This window comes from Poecilia mexicana, unplaced genomic scaffold (genome assembly GCF_051168715.1).
Source record: "Poecilia mexicana isolate PSO_F unplaced genomic scaffold, ASM5116871v1 scaffold_13, whole genome shotgun sequence".
NCBI classification, from domain to species: domain Eukaryota; kingdom Metazoa; phylum Chordata; class Actinopteri; order Cyprinodontiformes; family Poeciliidae; genus Poecilia; species Poecilia mexicana.
Genome location: NW_028263382.1, coordinates 7,477,079 through 7,483,336, shown reverse-complemented (window position 1 = coordinate 7,483,336; position 6,258 = coordinate 7,477,079). Strand labels below are relative to the sequence as shown.

Here is a 6,258-nt window from a genome sequence, read left to right as displayed (position 1 = left end):
TTTTTGGTTTGTACTGTATGCTCTAACCCGAATCTGTTTTAACAAAAAAAGGAAAAAAAGAATGCCATTTTCTGTGTGTAGCTTGTTTACCCTTTTTTTCCAAACATACACACATAAACACAAACAAAACACACTCCATGCTCTCCTTTTTGTGCACTTTCACTGCCCACTCCTTCCTCCTCCTCCTCCTCCTCTTCGTCCAAACATACACTCACACTTTTCTTCTCCTCCGCCGCCTCCCACGAATCTCTTCTCTCGAGTGCCAAAATAGAAAAAAGAGAGGAAAACAAACAAAAAAACAAAAACAAACAGTGACTACTACTCCTCCTCCTACTACTACCATTCCAAGCGTTTTTTGAGTTGTATTGTCTTGGACATCCATCTTGGAAGCACCCATGAAGCCAGCATGCTCCGCCCCTCATAACATGATGTCGCTCATGACGCCTCAACTGAACGGCACCTTTTGCCCCACCTACCACCACCTGTCTCCTCCTCCTCCTCTTCCTCACCTCCCCCCACCCTCCACCCTCCACAGAGCTAAACCCGGCCAGGATTAACCCCTCTGCAGGTCGGCTACCTTCCTTCTCCAAAACCAAACAGAAACAGCTACTACCGCTCATGCCAGCTGCTTTTTCTTTTCTTTTTTCCTCCTAATTCTGTCATTTCTTCAGCCTGTTGGACTCCATTTTGATTGTGTGCCATTTCCCCCTTTCCTTTCTTCCTTTCTCTGTGATCTCTCTCGCTCCATTTGATTTTTTCTCAATGGGGAAAGATAAAAAAAAAAAAATCTCCATTTTGTTTTTTTCTAATGATGATTTTTTTTGTTTCTGTTTGTCGTTTAACATCCAAATCACGCCGACGCACGCACCGTGGTGTGTGTGTGGGGGAGTGTTTACGCACCGTCAGCTGCGCAGCCCATCCTCTGTCTTCTTGAACTATTTTTGAACTTTCACCCCACCCCCTCCTCCTCCCCCCTTCCTCATGAACTTTGACCTTCCTTCCCCACTTCTGTGTTCATCCAACTGTTTGGACGATAACTCTCCATTCCATCCCCAAAACCTCTCTTGAGACTGTGCAATGCTAGCTGATATGATTGGATTATTATTATTTTTTTGTTTGTTTGTTTGTTTGTTGCTCATCATTGGGGGACATTTCTCTGAGATACAAGTCAAAAAAAAAATGAAAGTAAGAAAAAGATCCTTAAAGAAAAAAAACGCATAAAAAGCAACTGTTTCTCCACGTTTTTTTCTCTCTCTCTCTCATTGTAAATATTTTTGTCAGATTTTTTGCCAAGCTGTAAAGAGAGAACGTGTTAAGCAGAAAGGGGCCGGCAGCATAAAGAGAGAAACTCCTGAACTCCCGTAGTTTAATCTTTAATCGGCTCTGCTAGTGTTGCCCTGTGCTGTTGTTATTAGTGTTGATTTACCTCCTGTGTGCACTGTTAGCCTCCCTGTTAGCTTCAGATAGCAACCGCTAACCATGACGGCTAGCTAAACGCCATTCTCGATGTGCATTTGTTGATGTTTTTCCTACCAGTGAGTTGTAGTGGCGTTAGTGTGTTTTTATTAGCGTTAGCCACATATATCATCATTACAAAAAAATAAAAACACCGACATTAGTGGGGGAAAAAAAAATAGAAAAAGTCGGATCATATCTCCATGTTGTATTTTTTTCTGGAAATAAATTCGACTCCTGCCATTTCATTGCATTGCTCTCAGCTGCACTCTTGATTTATGCTGCCTGCCCCATCGCCGTGACAACACCACATGAGCTATTTATTTCTCAGACTATTATTGATATACTATTAATAAATAACGTCGCAACAAGAAAAAGGGAATGACTGGAAAAAAAAGGTGAATTAATACTATTGTTTTGTTTTTATTTTTTAGTATCTTAGTGGTTGCTTTTAACAACATTCATTAACTGACTTAAAGATTATTGAATATTTAATGTAACTGTAGCATTGTGTTTGTAAAGCGAAAAAAAACCTAGTGAGTTGTGTTTCTTGACTTGTGGATTACCAGTGAAGTGGGCAATCTAGTGCTAATATATATATGAGGTCTTTTTTTAAGGATTCTTATTTTGCGACAGCAACAGCAGTCATTATAAATGTTCATTTTAGCATCACCTGTCTTCCGTTGTCTTATTCTTCACCTTCCACCACACTCTGCATCATCACAGTAACACATCGCAAGTCCGGGGTGGGACCGAGTGCTAGCTGGTGTGAGCTACAAACATTCACACCAACCCGAGGGACGTCGGCCCCGCCCACTTCCCTCAAATTAAACAAAGTCCGTGTCAGACGTTTGTGCTGCAACTTTCGTTTGTGCCACTATTGCTTTAAAGATTTTAATGAATGTTTCCAGTCAACCAGCCAATCCACATTTACGAAATTAAACAGTCGCTACATTGTGGTGTAGTGACTGTGGTATACAATGTAGCGACTGTGCTACGTTGATTGATGTGCTGCGTTTGTGCAGCACAACTTTTTGTTTGTGTCTCTTTTATTTCAAAGATGTTAATAAATGTGTCCAGAGGTCAAAGGTCAACCAGCCAGTCCGCATTTATTAAATTAATTGAAATATGGTGTCGATCGACTTTGCTGCGTTTGTGCAGCACACAATTTTTTTGTGCCATTAAAATTAAGATAAAAAAAAACAAAGTTCACCAAAGATCAAAATCAAACAAAACTGATTTTGCTACATTTGTACAACTAAAATGTTGATAGCACGGCCCTTGTCCTGTTAAGACAAGGAAATTTAGCATTAAAGCGTAAGAGAAGTTGAAAGGAAGCTACCAGTAAAGCCGGGGTTCTCAAAGTGTGGGTCGTGGGCCTGAGCAGGGACGCAAGATGCCAAGTGGGAGGTCGTGAAATGTTAGCCTTTTGTTTTGTATGCTGTTTGTTAAATTGAACAGGCATATGATTACCATGTTTTAAATACAAATTTCTGATAATTAGCAGCACAAACGAAAATCTATGTTGCACAAACATAGCACAGTTGATCGACACCATATTTTATTTGATTTCATAAATATGGACGGATTGTTTACCTGTGGTGACCTCTGGAAACATTTATGAATATATTTAAAATGTCGGCAACACAAATTAATTCACATCAATTAATTTGATTTTATAAATGTTCACTAATCACTAATTGAGTTAAAACTTGCCCTCAAGTTTATGCTGCTTTTAAAATGAAAATTTGTGCTGAACAAACGTAGCATAGTTAGTTAACACCAGATTTTATTTGATTCTGTAAATGTGGATGGCCTGTGCCGCTAACCTCTTCAGAATTTGTGCTGCGCAAGCATAGCAGCACATATTTTGGTGCAGCACAGAGGTAGCCCAGTTGATCGACATATTTCTTTTGATTTTTGTAAATGTGGACAAGCTGGTTGAACTTTGATGACGTCCTGAAACATTTATGTCTTTAAAATGACAGCAGGACAAACAAAACTTTTTGCAGCACAAAATTTGACACCAATTTCATTTAATTTGAAGAAGGTGGGCGGGGCCGACTTCACTCAAGTGAGCATGCATGAGTTGCTTCTAACTTTCCTTTGGATGCATGCGTGTTTGGGTGTGTGTGTGTCTGGGTGTGTGTGTGTGTCTGGGTGTGTGTTTGGGTGTGTGTGTGAGGGAGGGGCTCGGGGTGGGTGTTTCTGTCCAGTGTCCACCAAAAAGCTAAAACCTGTCAGGCTTCCATGCTCCCTGATGGAACCGCCTGACGTTATAGCTGCAAACCCTCATCATGTGATCTGACTCAACTCGACTGTCCATAACCCCTTCAGTCACCTGACCAACCAAATCAACCAATCACTGTCCACCACTACCGCCTACCCCTGCGCCATCCTTTTGCTGCACACCACGTCAGCCCCATGTGATGTTCTCCATCGATAACATACTACTGACAGATCTGGGGATAAAAGTTAAAGTGGTTTTTGTTTGTTTGTTTTTTTACTTTTTAGATTCCTGAGGGTTGAAATCCAAACAAAACCGAATTCAGTTGCTTGATTCGTTAAAGGTTCAACTCATCAGGCCTTAGTTTGCTTTAACATGTCTGTTTCTTGGACTTCTGCCTTCAAAACCTCAGAGGTGAAAGAAATTTTGCACTAAAACGTAAAAACGTCAAAAGGAAGCTTCCAGTAACGGAGGGGTTCTCAAAGTGGGGGTCGTGGGCCTGAAAGGGTGGCAAGAAGAAAAATTGGGGGGTCGGGGGGTCTCTAAATCATTTTTAGACTTATAATAATGTAGCTCCTAGAATGCATGCATTGTTAAATAATTAAATATATCATGAAATAAATAATGTACAAATAGGTCTAACATTTTTCTGAATGGAAAAAAATGGAATGTGTTCCAATTTAATTTGTGATTAAATTTAGTTTTGTAAAGTGCTTTGAGATGACATTTGTTGGGAACTGGCACTATGTAAATTAAATAAACAGGGAAATAATGTTTTTTAAGAGGTTTGCAATTGAGGTTAGTACAGTTAACTAACTAAAACTAACAAAATAAAAACTGAAATTGGGAAAACATTTTTGTTAACTGAAATAAAAACGGTAATTTGAGAGGAAAGCTAACTTGAACTATATTGTGTGTTTATAAAACTAAAACATAATGAAATTATAGATATGACATCCTTCATTTTTGTGTTTATTAATTTATTTATTAGCCTTTCGAACTGATGTAAAATTTATTTTTAAGTTTACATCAGTTGTCAGAAAATTGCGGCGTAAATCCGTAAAGGTATGAAAAACTAAAACTACTACTATATCTAATAAAAACAAAACAATGTTTAACTAATAATTAATGAAAACTAGCAAACAGAACCAATTAAAACTAACTGAATCAGACAAAGTCACAATGAAATGAAATCATCATATATCACGCAAGTCTCTGGCGCTCTTATTTTGGCGGTCACAGGCTGATGGGGAACCTGCAGTAGCTGAGAATTTCACCGGGACTATTTTTTCTGTCGGAAGCAGATGTAGTGGTGCAGCAAAAAAAATAAAAAAATGTTTTGGGGACAGAAATCCACGTGGCAGACGTTTGTTGGCGCTTATTTCGACGTGTAGGGATTAAATCTGAACGGGGTGCGCTTACTTTTCTACACCATTTCACTCATTTAAAAAAAAATAATTTAATTTCTTTAATCTTGGAACCAAGGCTTGTTCTTTTCCCCCAGAGCTGCATCCTGCATCCTCCTCTTCATACTACTGTACGTGCCGCATACTACCTTTACCAGGCCAGAATCCACCTTAACCCGTTTCCATGGCAACCCGCATGGGGGGGGGGGCAGTTGCCCGGCAACTGGCTTCCAGCACAACAAAACCAAGCTACCGACCAAGCAACCCAACTGACGAGGCCACGCCCACCTGGCAAAGATTTGATCTTAGAGGAAGAAGCAGAGGAATAAAAAATAAAAATGAAGCCTAAAAAGGAGAGAGGACAGGAAGAGGGAAACGTAGTTGTGATTCTCAGGGTGTCTTACGCAGATTTACTGTTTAGTCTGTTCTCCAGTCTCTCGCTGGTGTCTTGTTGCCCCAAAGAATGGTTTGTATTTCCCCCCAACCCAATTCTTCCCGATCAGCTGATTGATAGCAACCGATCGATCGACCAATTCTCTCTGAGCGATGGTACGCGGCCGGCCGGCTGTAACTTTATGTTTACAACCCAAATGAGACCAACAACGCTGTTGACAGAATGTGTAGGACTTTAAAAACATTTAAAAAAAAACAAGAGAGAGACGAATCTCTGAAGAAAACTTATTTCTAAATACTGGAACTTTTCGCTTACTTTCTATGTGACATGAGGTAATGTAATTTTTTTCCAATCATTGCATGTGAATATTTTATTTGCAATGAAACTGTTAGAATGGATGGTACGTTTGTGACGTCAGTGCAACGCCGAGATGCCGACGTAGGAATCAGTCGGCGTCGAGGCTTTTCTGTCGCCGTCAGGAGTGCTTTTGGACCAATGAATGCTAAATGTGTGACCATACAAAGCTGTAAAGGTTTTGTTTATTTGTACATGGTTATGGGTAAAATAAATCATTGAAGCAAAGTAACATCTTTAGTGTTAAGCAGTAAATCCTCACGTTTGATTTGAAGAGTCAGAAACAGGATTTGGATTTTGTTTTTCTTTTGTTTTCTGGATAATGCTAGATCAGGGGTGTCCAAACCATAAACATGCTTTAAGTAAACTAAATAGTCAGATATGTTGTTGGGAAGGGATGTGGAAATTATTACAATTTTACA

At 39.6% G+C, this 6,258-nt stretch overlaps 1 long non-coding RNA gene across 1 annotated transcript; it reads right to left on the bottom strand.

The window, feature by feature from the left end:
- LOC148155733 (uncharacterized) lies at positions 1 to 1,220 on the bottom strand. Its single transcript, XR_015765042.1, has 2 exons — positions 216 to 1,220; positions 1 to 33 (listed from the first exon to the last, which is right to left on the bottom strand). It is a non-coding gene; the product is annotated as an uncharacterized LOC148155733 (long non-coding RNA).
- Positions 1,221 to 6,258: the final 5,038 nt, after the last annotated feature.